The 13567-nt window shown below is 39.7% G+C and overlaps 1 protein-coding gene across 18 annotated transcripts in view; it reads right to left on the reverse strand.

The window, feature by feature from the left end:
• PRRC2C (proline rich coiled-coil 2C) overlaps nucleotides 1-13567 on the reverse strand; it is a 108281-nt gene that overhangs the window by 82326 nt on the left and 12388 nt on the right. The gene's annotated exons all lie outside the window — the stretch shown is intronic.

Below are 13567 nucleotides of genomic sequence, written 5' to 3' on the forward strand. Positions count from 1 at the left end.
AATTAAGTTGTAGACACATATCAACCTGAGGGTTGTTTTTGTTTTTGTTTTTGAGGGGTTATTGTAGCATTAGGGTAGAAGATGGCTAATTCTACCACAGAAATGATCAATAGCTGAAAACACTGAGAACTGAAACACAGGAGCCAAAGATAGTATAGAACAGGTATACCACGCAAAAAGCATCAAAGTAAAGCCTATATCCACTTTACTTTTATAAATTTCGTTTCATCCGTTAGTTTTGTATTTGTCAATTACAGAATCAGCAGAGATGTCATTTTATATGCATGTAAAATGCCACCCAACGTTTGTATAGTGCCATAAAATTTATCAGGCATTCTCACATCTATTATCTCATTTCAGTCAAACAACTTTACGATGTAGTCACTGTCTTGATTTTTACACATAAAGACTAAATTAGATTGAATTTGAAACTAGGGTGTCGGGTTCAATCCATTACACTATGCTGCCTCCTCCCACATAACAGTGTAGATAACCATTTTGCTTTTCATGTATACATTTACAATAAACCATCTTTCCTTGAGACAACCGACAACCTGAAAAAAGACTGACCTACAACCAATAGGACTACACTAATACAATTTGCTACTATATGTAGAAAAATGTATACAATTAATTATACCCCAAGACCGCTAATGATGATGATGTTGTGAAAAGAGAATGTACTACCAAAATCTATCCTATTGGCAAATTTACTGGTAACATGTACAAAGATATAGAAAAACTATTCATCTACGGTGACAAAAGAGGACAGTAAATATTCACTACCTGACAAAATTAAAATTCAAAGAGCTTTTTCATCAGGTGAAAAAAAAAGGAACTGATGTATCAAGAAAAACAGTCAACTTGCTCAAGCTATTTAACTAAGAATCCTCAAATCTTGGACTTTTCTGAACACCATTATTACTCAAGCAACACTCTTGGTGAAGACCCTTTCTGTACATTAGAGAGAAAGCAACATCATGAGAAAAGAACTCCTTAAACTTTCTAGGAGCAAATCTCCAAACCAACCTGTATCTAACATCCAACCTTTCCTTCCTACACCTACTGCTACTGCGGTTCGCAGAACCATGTTTCTGGCCAGGCACGATGGCTCATGCCTGTAATCCCAGCACTTTGGGAGACTGAGGCAGGTGATCACCTGAGGTCAGGAGTTCAAGACCAGCCTGGCCAACATGGTGAAACCCCGTCTCTACTAAAAATACAAAAATTAGCCAGGCATGGTGGCAGGCGCCTGTAATCCCAACTACCCAGGAGGCTGAGGCAGGAGAATCACTTGAACCCGGAAGGTGGAGGGTGCAGTGAGCCGAGATCGTGCCACTGTACTACAGCCTGGGTGACAGACCAAGACTCCGTCTCAAAAAAAAAAAAAAGGAACAATGTTTCTGAGACATGTGATTCTACAGAAACCATGTTTCTCTAGAAATACGATAAAAATGAAAATTCTCAGGTCCCAACCCAGACCTACTGAATCAAACTCTGAGGAAGGGGCCCAGCACTCTATAGCAAGTCTTCCAGCTTGACTAAGACTTACAAAGATGTTAAGACCTACCGACTTATTATAAGCAGATATATTCTAAGCAGTGATTCTCAACTCTTGCTGTATACAAATCTGGGGGCAGGGGGGCAACTGGGCATCAACTCTTTTTTTAAAAAAAATTCTTCAGGTGATTCTAACTGAAAGTAGTTTGAGAATCACTACAATACAGAAAGTTTATCTTTCTTCTCATTCCATTTAAGGTCAATCTTTCCTCTAGCGCTCTTCGTCCTATCCCCACTTCCCTTCTTATCTAAACTCTTGTCTAGGAAATCTCATTAGCTCCTTTGGCTTTAACTACTAACTGATTACCTTCAGCTCAGTACTCCTGAGGAATATATCCCCACACTGCCTATTTACATTTCTTTGTTTTGAATGAAGTTTCACTTTTAACTAGAACAGAGGCATCTATTTCATAGCAAAACTTTAAGAAGCAAGCCTACTAAACATACTGTCCAGCATTAAGAGAAAAATAATGGTTAAAAAATCAAATTGGGCCGGGCGCGGTGGCTCACGCCTGTAATCCCAGCACTTTGGAGGGCTGAGGCAGGTGGATCGTGAGGTCAGGAGATCGAGATCATCCTGGCTAACACGGTGAAACCCGTCTCTACTAAAAATACAAAAAATTAGCCGGGCATGGTGGTGGGTGCCTGTAGTCCCAGCTACTCGGGAGGCTGAGGCAGGAGAATGGCTTCAACCTGGAAGGCAGAGCTTGCGGTGAGTGGAGATCGTGCCACTGCACTCCAGCCTGGGCGACAGAGCAAGACTCTGTCTCAAAAAAAAAAAAAAAAATTAAATTGATGGTCAATGAAGAAAATAATCAACACTTGACAAAATGTAAATATGTTATAAGAATTCAACAAATCAAAGCAGCCCAAAGAGTAAAGCTATGAACAGACAATTCACTAGAGAAGTGTTAGTAAGCAAGCGTATTAAAATGTCCAATGTTACAACTAAACAAAAATGAAAATAAAATGTCAAGTTCAGCTTCTCCATATTCTTATGAAGGAACACAAAGTAGTAATACACAATTTAACCACAGGGTTATAGAATATCCGATTTAACTCTAGCCATCGCAGAACATTCAAGCTTAAAAGAATCATAAAATGAACCTTAACTTCCCCACTTAAAATCAAGACAATACCAATCCTTCTCAATAACACATTAAACCAAGTTTGATTTATCCCTAGAATGCATGATTGGTTTAACATATGCAAATCAATGTGATATACCACAGTTTAACAGAATGAAAAGTAAAAACCAAATGATCACCTTAATAAATGCAGAAAACCATGTGACAAAGTTGAACATCCTTTCATGATAAAAACTCTCAACAAAATAGGTACAGAGGAAAATTCCTCAACATAATAAAGGTCATTTACAAAAATCCCACAGCTAACATCATAATCAATGGGAAAAACCTGAAGGCTTTTTCCTGAAATCTAGTACACAGCTAGAATGTCCACTTTTACCATTTCTATTCAACACAGTGCTGGAAGGACTAGCAACAACAATCAGACCAAAAAAAGGAATAAAAGGCATCACAAATCAGAAGGAAGGTAAAACTATCCCTGTTTGCAGATGACATGATCTTTTAAGTAGAAAACTCTAAAATTTCACAAAAACTGCTGAAACTAATAAATGAACTCAGTAAAGCAACAGGATACAAAATCAACATACAAAAAATCAGTTGCATTTCTTTTCACAAATAACAACCTAGATGAAAAGGAAATCAAGAAAACGATCCCATTTACTAGAGCATCAAAAAGAATAAAGTTCTTAGGAGTAAATCTAACCAAGGGAGCAAAATACCTGTACACTGAAAACTATAAAATACTGATACAAGAAATCGAAGACACAAATAAATGGAAAGATAGCCCACATTCACAGACTGGAAGAATTAATATTGTTAACAAGCCAGCAAAGAAAGACCTGAGAGGATCAGAGGGGAACAGTGCCTGAAGTTCACAGAGCGCTGGGAATAGTACCTATTTCACAACCAAGACTAAAAAGATGACATGACATGCTTCACCAGGCATTAGGTAGAGTTGTTGTTGTTGTTTTTTTTTTTTGAGACAGAGTCTCACTCTGTTGCCCAGGCTACTTAAGTACAGTAGTGCAATCTCAGCTAACTGAAACCTCTGCCTCTTGGGTTCAAGTGATCCTCCCGCTTCTGCCTCCCAAGTAGTTGGGACTACGGGCATCTGCCACCATGCCCGGCTAATTTTTGTATTTTTAGTAAAGACGGGGTTTCACCATGTTGGTCAGGGTGGTCTTGAACTCCTGACCTCAGGTGATCCACTGTCCTTGGCCTCCCAAAGTGCTGGGATTACAGACGTGAGCCACTGCACCCAGCCCAGGTAGAGTACTGAGCAAAGCCTTGCCTCCAACAGTGGGTGAAAATTACCTTAATGTAAATACTGCTCTGATCTTGTCTAGCAAATCTTTTCTTCTTTTTATGTTAAATAAATGAGATGGGGTGTCACTATGTTGCCCAAGCTGGTCTCAAGTGATCCTCCCACCTCGGTTCTTCCCAGGAGGTGGGATTACAGGCATGTGTCACCACGTCTGGCTTGTCTAACAAACCTTAAAGCTACACTTGAAAAGATCAAACAGTTTCCCAGTAACTTAACTGAATCCCAGAATCAAGGCAGGTGGGGAGGGGAATCAAGCAAGTGAAACCAACCTAGTCTTGACTACTGATGTTAGAATTAGTGGACAAGAATGTCAGAAGTTATTTTTCTTATTTCACCTTGTCTAAGCAAAAGCTACTTTATAACTGTATTCTATATGTTCAACAAGCTAAAGATTGAACACAAACAGAGACATAAAAGACATGAAAACATCAAAACGTAGAGAAAAAAATACACCAATTGGTATTACTAGCATTTTAGACACACTGCCAAAGGAAAGAATACTGCAGGCTGCAACCCTTTATGAAAAAGAAAACTCCCCTTTCCAATTAAAAAAAAACACACACACACACACACACAAAGGAAAAAAATAGTGAATCTGAAGCCATCAATAGAAGCTATCCAATGGGAAAGATAAAGTGAAAAAAGCTTAAAAAAAAAAAAAAAAGACCTTAAGTGAACCTTAAGACAACTTCAAACAGCCTAATCTATGTGTAATTGGCGTTACACATAGAGGGGCTTGAGAAACTGAAAAAATAATGGCCAAAATGGTACAAATTTGATGAAAACTGCAAACCCAGATCCAAAAGACTCAACAAAGCCCAAGTCTAAGAAACATGAAGAACCCACATCAAAGCCCATCATAATCAAAGTATTCAAAACCAATGATAAAGAGAAAATCTTAAAAGTAACAAGAAAAAATGTTGCTTTACATACAGAGAAACAGAATAACAGCAGAACCCTCATGGGAAATGCTGCAAGCAGTAGAGCTACATGCTTAAAGTACTGAAAAGAAAAAATAAAAACAGAATGCTACATGCAGCAAAACATCTTTCAAAAATAAAGGCAAAATTGGCTGGGCACGGTGGCTCATGCCTGTATTCCCAGCACTTTGGGAGGCTGAGGTGGACAGATCACTTAAAATCAGGAGTTCGAGACCAGTCTAGCCAAAATGGTGAAACCCTGGCTCTACTTTTCACCACTGTGTCATCATAGTGTGTACTTACAAATGTAGCTGGCATAGCCTACTGAACACTGAGGCTATATGGTATAGTCTATTGCTCCTAGGCTTCAAACCTGCACAGCATGTTACTGTACTGAATACTGTAGGCAACGTAACAAAAGGTGAAATATTTGTATATCGAAACATGTCTAAACATAGAAAGGGTACAGCAAAAATATGGTATTATAATCTTATGAGGCCACTGTCATATATGCGGCCCATTGTTGACTGAAACATCGTTATGCAGTGCATGATGTGGATGCAGAAAAAGTATCTGACAAAAATCAACCCATTCCTGATTTGAAAAACAGAAACAAAACAAAAACCTCAATAAATAGGAATAGAAGGGAACAGTCAAAAGTTTGTATGCTTGCCCTTCTGTTCCCTTCAATGAAGAGACATGAGGCAAGCATATCCACTCTCTCAACACTTCTGTTCAACACTATACTAAAAGTTCCAGCCAGCAAAATAAGAAAGAAACAACAAAAAAAATTCAGATTGGAAGGGATAAAGTAAAATTGTCTGTAATAGTTAGCATTATATGATCACATATGTAGAAAATCTGATATCTTAAAAAACCTACTAGATAGGAGTTTACAAAAGCATAGAAGATCAATACACAAAATTCAATTGCATTTCTATACAGCACTAAACAATCAGAAACAGAAATTACATATAGTGCCATTTGAAATAGCAATAAAAAATGAAATACGGCCGGGCCCGGTGGCTCATGCCTGTAATCTCAGCACTTTGGGAGGCCGAGGCGGGTGGATCACCTAAGGTTGGGAGTTCGAAACTAGCCTGACCAACATGGAGAAACCCTGTCTCTACAAAAATACAAAAATTAGCCAGGCGTGGTGGCACATGCCTGTAATCCCAGCTACTCGGGAGGCTGAGGCAGGAGAATCGCTTGAACCTGGGAGGCGGAGGTTGCCGTGAGCAGAGATCGTGCCATTGCACTCCAGCCTGGGCAAAAAGAGTGAAACTCTGCCTCAAAAAAAAAAAAAAAAAAAAAAAAAAAAAAAAAAAACCTGAAATACTTAGGGATACATCTGACAAAAGATATGTAAGACCTACACATTGAACACTACAAAACATTATTTAAAAAGCTACATAAACATGGCATAAGAACTTATGCCATGTTCATGGATCACAAGACCCAATATTAAGATGTCAATTATTTTCAAATTTATCTACAGATTCAAAGCAATCCTCAACAAAACCTCAGAAGAAATCTACTGGAGGACAAAAGTTGTCAAGCTGATTCTAAATTTATAAAATTTATAAAGAAATAGACTGGCTCTAGAATAGCGCCACCCACCCCCTACCCCCCACCCCGCCAGCTTTGAAAAGAATGAAATTGGAAGGTGAATACTACTTGCTTTCAAGACTTAAGGCACAGCAATGAAGACAGTGTGGTACTGGTGTAAAAATAAGACAAATAGTTCAGTGGAGCAGAATAGAGTCCAGAAATATAAATACATATAAGCATTTGATTTTTGACAAATGCAAAGAAATTCAGTGGATAAAGGACAGTCTTCCCAAAAATGATATTGGAGCAATTATGTGTACATAATATTAAAAACTTAACACTGATTCATACCTTACAACATATATGAAACTCAACTCAAAAATGAACCATAGACAAAATGTAAAACCTGAAACTGTAAAACTTCCAGAGAAAACACAGGAGAAAATCTTTGTGACACTGGGTTAGATAAGGACTTCTTAGATATAACACCAAAAGCACAATCTATAAAAAATGAAATTTATAAACTGGACTTTTGCTTTCTGAAAGATACTGTTGAGAACTAAAGGACAAACTAGAGTCTGGAAAAAAAAATTGTCAAATCATAGATCTGAGAAAGAACTTTTATCAAGAATACATACAAAACTCTCATAACAACCAACCCAGTTTTTAAAAATCGGCAGGAGATTTGAAGAGACACTTCACCAGAAATATACAAATGGCAAGTAAGCATATGAAGATATTCAGTGATATGGTTTGGCTGTGTCCCCAACCAAATCTCATCTTGAATTGTATCTCCCTCAATTCCCACATGTCATGGGAGGGATCCGGAGGAAGGTAACTGAATCATGGGGACAGGTTTTTCCTGTGCTGTTCTCGTGATAGTGAATAATTCTAAAGAGATCTGACGGTTTTATAAAGGGAAGTTTCCCTGTACAAGTTCTCTCTCTTTGCCTGCTGCCATGTAAGACGCAGCTTTACTCCTCTTTGCCTTCTGCCATGATTGTGAGGCCTCCCCAGCCATGTGGAACTGTGAGTCAATTAAACCTCTTCACTTTATAAATTGCCCAGTCTTGGGTATGTCTTTAGCCATGTGAGAACAAACTAATACACTCAGAATCATTTGTATTTGGGAAATGCAAATTTAAACCAAAATAAAATACCTGCACACATCCAATACAATTGCTAAAATTATAGAATGATTATATCAGGTTTTGGCAAGAATATTAAAGAACTGGAAATGAAAATAGCACAATCACTTTGAAAAACAATTTGGCAGTTTCTTTTTTTTTTTTTGAGATGGAGTCTGACTCTGTTGCTCAGGCTGGAGTGCAATGGCGTGATCCTGGCTCACAGCAACCTCCGCCTCCTGGGTTCAAGTGATTCTCCTGCCTCAGCCTCCCAAGTAGCTGGGACTACAGGCACGTGCCACCACGCCCAGCTAATTTTTGTACTTTTAGTAAAGATGGGGTTTTGTCATGTTGGCTAGGCTGGTCTTGAACTCCTGACCTCAGGTGATCCACTTGCCTCATCCTCCTAAAGTGCTGAGATTACAGGTGTGAGCCACCGCACCCGGCCTACAAACACATTTATATGAACATTCACTGAGCACTCTATCATTATCAATAAGCCTCCTTCTACCACCAAAGGTGTTTATGGTAATGCCTCTAATTTTTGTGCACTTGCATGGGAACCTAACCCACATCTGTAACACTGTTTCCAAGAGATAAAGTATTTACTTCTCTTATATGCCTTTGCCATTGGATATTAAAACCTTAGATAACAAAACCAACGTCAGCTGGGCGCGGTGGCTCATGCTGTAATCCCAGCACTTTGGGAGGCCAAGGCAGGCGAATCATTTGAGGTCAGGAGTTTGAGACCAGTTCTGCCAACATGGTGAAACCCCCGTCTCTACTAAAAATATAAAAACTAACCGGGTGTGTGGTGCATGCCTGTAATCCCAGGTAGTCAGGAGGCTGAGGCAGGAGAATCACTTGAACCCAGGAAGTGGAGGTTGTAGTGAGCCAAGATCGAGCCGTTGCACTCCAGCCTGCACGTGGAGCAAAACTCCATCTCAATAACAACAACAATCAACGTCCTTTTAAGGCCTACTAGAGTAGTTGGTATGTTCTCTAAACTATAATTTAGCAAAACAATTCTCTACAGGTTACACAGAAACAAGCCTTTTTTGGTGTTTCAGATATTAGGATATGTTATGAAAATACAGATGATGCCCCTGCCTTCATGGAACTTTTAACAAAACAATAAACAAGTAAATAAAAATATGGGAATGAAAAACTCAACTGGGTAAAAAGGGGCAGCAAAGAGGTAAAGGGGACTTTGGATAGGATAGCAAAGGTCCAGAAGACCTCTCTGAAAAGGGGACAGGAGTTAAGGAAAACCAATCAGTGGTTTTCAACTTAGGCTGCACAGTTATCCAAGGTTTTAAAAAAATATTGTATGTCAAGGCCCCATGCCAGGCAATTAAATCAGAATTTCTGGGGCCAGGCCTGGCAATAGTATTTTTTGAAAAGTTCCCCAAGTGTCTCTAAACTGTAGCCACAGTTGAGAACCATTGAAAAGCAAACCAATTTCCACTTAAGAATGTTCTTTAGTTTAATTAGATTCCATTTGTCAATTTTGGCTTTTGTTGCCATTGCTTTTGGTGTTTTAGACATGAAGTCCTTGCCCATGCCTATGTCCTGAATGGTAATGCCTAGGTTTTCTTCTAGGGTTTTTATGGTTTTAGGTCTAACGTTTAAGTCTTTTATCCATCTTGAATTGATTTTTGTATAAGGTGTAAGGAAGGGATCCAGTTTCAGCTTTCTACATAAGAATGTTCAAGTGTAAAAGTCATGTCTCAGGGAGACAGGCAGGAGATGAAATCAGAGTAGGCAAAAGTCACATTAGAAGTGTTATCCTTGAGTATATTCTAAATGCCACAAAAAAAGCTGGGTGTGGTGGTGTATGCCTGGAGTCCCAGCTACTGAGAAGGCAGGGGTGGGATGATTACTTGAGTCCAAGTCCAGCCTGGGCAATACCAACAAGACCCCCATCTCTCATTTGCAATAAAAAAACAAAAAAGGTTTTAATGGCAAGAAAAGCCACTGGAGGAAAAAGCTAGTAAAAAAATCTCAATTGCTGAGTAGGCACAGATGCACTCAGCATAACCACATTTAAGTAACAAAATGGTACAATTCACATAATTAGTAATCCCAAAACCCTTGAAACAGCATGCTCAGTCCCATTTGTCTTCAGCTTGCCAGCTCTGATTTCAAAACCCATCCACACAGTTATAGAGGATATCAAAATAAGTATACCCTCTACCTATATCAATTTTAATTTTGAAAAGCTTTATTACTTTTACAATGTTAATACTTTTTATATTACTGTCCTACTTGCCATGTATCTAAAAATCTCAATCATTAAGGGCAGAGGATCAGCAAAAACAAAACCTTCTGAAGGTTTTCTCTGTTTAAGAAAAAACACCTTTCTTTCTCTGTTTAAGGAAGAGAAAATCATTATTTTAAATTCAAGGTTCTATGACTAACTGAGCAATGCTGGTAAGAAACTAGCATTTTTCACTGTAATTAGATGTATCAAAACAGGTACACCTCAGCTGGGAGTGGTGGCTCACATCTGTAATGCCAGCACTTTGGGAGGCCAAGGCATGCAGATCACTTGAGCTCAGGAGTTTGAGACCAGCCTGGGCAACATGACAAAACTGTTTCTACAAAAAATACAAAAATTAACAGGGCATTGTGGCGGGCACCTGTAGTCCCAGCTACTCAGGAGGCTGAGGCAGGGAGGACTGCTTTGAGTCCAGGAGGTCAAAGCTGTAGTGAACCCCGTTCATACAGTAGCTAATGAGTAGTAATCCCAGCACTTTGGGAGGCCAAGTAAGGAGGATCACTTGAGCCCAGGAGTTCAAGAACAGACTGAACTGGTAGTGAGACCCTGTCTCTACAAAAATAAATAAATTAGCTGGGTATGGTGGCACACGCCTGCAGGCCCAGCTACTCAGGAGGCTGAGGTGGGAGGACTGCTGGAGCACAGAAAGTCGAGGCTGCAGTGAGCCATGATGGCGCCACTGCACTATACCCTAGGCCAAGAGAGTAAGACCCTGTCTCAAAAAAACAAAACAAAACAAGACATGTGCATCTGCATTTTCCATATTTTGAACAGCAAATATTACCTTGTAACAGTTTTGTTTTTTGGGGGAGGAAAGAAAGTACTGAAATGAAAGAAGTTTAGGAGGAAAAAAAAGGAAGCCAGGGATTTTAAAGCAGATTGTTTCTAAAAGGTCTAAAAGAAATTTGGAAGGCAGCAGTTTAATATATACATTAACCTTTTAAAATCAAAGAATGACACTGAACAGTGATAACAAAAGGACGTTTTTCATGAAAGGATAGGTATCATAGATTGAAACTCTGTGGAGATAACCTGGGCAACACAGTGAGACTGTCTCTAACAAAACAACTAAAAAGTAGCCAGGCATGGTGGCCTGTACCGGTAGTCCAAGCTACTTAAGAGGCTGAGGCAGGAGGACAGCCTGAGCAGAAGTTCAAGGCTGCAGTGAGCTATGATTGTACCAGTCCACTCAAGCCTGGGTGACACAGCAAGATACTGTCTCTAAAAATAAAAAAATTAAAATTAAAAAAAAAAAAAGAGAAAATCTGGAAGAAAAATGTCTAAGTGGTTTCCACATTTGTTAAAGAGATTAGCTATGGTCTCTCAAATTCCTTTGGTACTCAAAACTATAAGATTCTGGTTTTAATACTGAAAACCTTACCTTAAGCAATACTGAAAATTTAGTATATTTGGAAAAATAACCCCCATACAATTCAATTAAATGATGTAACTTTCTTTCTGGCCACAATGGATTTCTAAATATCCAAGCTCTGTTTACCGTTCTTTCCTCATTATTCTCATGATGAGAGTTCAGTTCCCCTGGAAAATACAGTGTCCCCCAGATTTAAATAGTTAACATTAAAAATAAACTACAACAATTTCCAGAGAAGTATACTCTACAAGTGTTTTACAGAACATTTGTAAATCAGGAAATGTGTATTAACTAATTGATAATAGTCAAGTATCACATATAAATATAAAAGTTAAATAGCTTCTCTGTAAACCATTTTCTTTGGTTTCCATGACTATGACAGCTTTCAGCCTCGTTACTTTTTTTCTGTTTCTTCTTGCCATCGCTCCCTTTTCTGTTTTGTCTTTTTTTGAGTCCCACTTTGTCGCCCAGGCTGGAGTGCAGTGGCACGATCTTGGCTCACTGAAATCTCTGCCTCCCAGGTTCAAGCGATTCTCCTGCCTCAGCCTCCAGAGTAGCTGGGATTACAAGTGTCTGCCACCATGCCCGGCTAATTTTTGTATTTTTAGTAGAGACAGGGTTTCACCATGTTGGCCAGGCTGGTCTCGAACTCCTGACCTCAAGTGATCCACCTGCCTCGGCCTCCTGAGTAGTAATCCCAAAGTGCTGAGATTACAGGCATGAGCCACCGTGCCCGGCCCATTTCTCCCTTTTCTATTAATAAGTGCTTTCTCCTTTGGCCATCTCATCTGCTGTTCACTGCTTCAAATATTATCAGTAAGGACAATTCCAAAATTTTCCTTCAAGCTACAATCTTTAGATACACAGTTTTAATGATCTACAAAACATCACTTACATTTCTTGTCGGAACTTCAAACTCAAAATGATTAGTTCCCCTATTCACTCGTACAAATATTTACCCAGTGTCTACCATATACCAGGCACTGCTAGGAACAGATGAACAAGAGACATGCCTTCCTCATCCACTGAGTGGAGGCAGAATTTAGAAATTTGAGGAGGCTGGAAAAGGTTTGAAAAGCAAATGGGAGAATGTGAAAGACAGCCAAGACATTGGCAAGAAGCACTGAAAGCCTAGTAGGGCTGAGTGGCATGGCTCACGCCTATAATCCCAGCACTCTGGGAGGCCAAGGAGGGAGGAATGCTTGAGCCCAGGAACTCCAGATCAGCCTGTGCAACTTAGTGAGAGATCTTGGTCTCTACACAAAATGAACAATTGGCCAGGTATGGTAGAGTATGTTTGTAGTTCCCGTCCCAGCTACTCAGGAGGCGGAGGTGGAAGGGCCATTTGAACCCAGGAGTTCAAGGCTGCAGTAAGCGATGATCGCAACTGCTGGGCAACAAAGCAAGACCCAGTCTCCCCTTCAAAAACAGAAAAAAAGAAAGCCCAGTAGAAGCTGGAGAACAAGGGTATACAGTATTTCCAAGTTTGTGCAGTTACGATTCTCTTCAATGTCCAGTAGGACATCCAGGGAGTTGGGAGTGGTAGGAAGCACAAAAGCAGCTGGACTGAATCAGAGATTAGAGTTGCACCAGTAATCAGTAAACTAGTAAAGAAAAGCAAGGTGGATGAAGATACTGCCAGAGTTTCTGGAGTAGTGTTTTACTGAAGTCTAATCCAGACAGTGAAAGAAAATAGTTTGAATGCCTATGTTTCTTCCAAATTTCATGTTGAAACTTAACCCCCAATGCAACACTATTAAGAAGTGGGGTCTTTAGGAGGTGATTGGGCCATGTGGGCTCTGCCCTCACAGATGTGATGTGTGCCTTATGAAAGGGCTGGAGGGAACTAGCTATGCACTTCTGTCATCTGAGGACATGAACAAGGTGCCATCTTGGAGGATGAGATCCTGCCTGTTGATAACTTCATCTTGGACTTTCCAGCCTCCACTACCAACAGAAATTAATTTCTGTTATTTATAAGTTACCCAGTTTCAGGCATTTTGTTACAACAGCATGAATGGACTAAGAGAGGAAGTCAGAAGAGAATGAGGAGGAGAGCAGAAAGGACTGGTGATTTCAGTTAAGGTTGACTAAAAGGTCTAGCAATAAAATAGTAATTATTGGCAGGGCATAGTGGCTCACGCCTGTAATTCCAGAACTTTTGGAAGCCGAGGCAGAAGGATGGCTTGAGCTCAGGAGTTCAAGACCAGCTTGGACAACACAGCAAGACTTTGTCTTTTCTTAAAAAAAAAAAAAAAAAAATTAGCTGGGCATGGTGGCTCATGCCTGTAGTCCCAGCTACTCGGCAGGCCAAGATGGGAGGATCACTGGAGCCTAGGAGGTT

This window comes from Pongo pygmaeus, chromosome 1 (genome assembly GCF_028885625.2).
Source record: "Pongo pygmaeus isolate AG05252 chromosome 1, NHGRI_mPonPyg2-v2.0_pri, whole genome shotgun sequence".
In the NCBI taxonomy this organism is placed as follows: domain Eukaryota; kingdom Metazoa; phylum Chordata; class Mammalia; order Primates; family Hominidae; genus Pongo; species Pongo pygmaeus.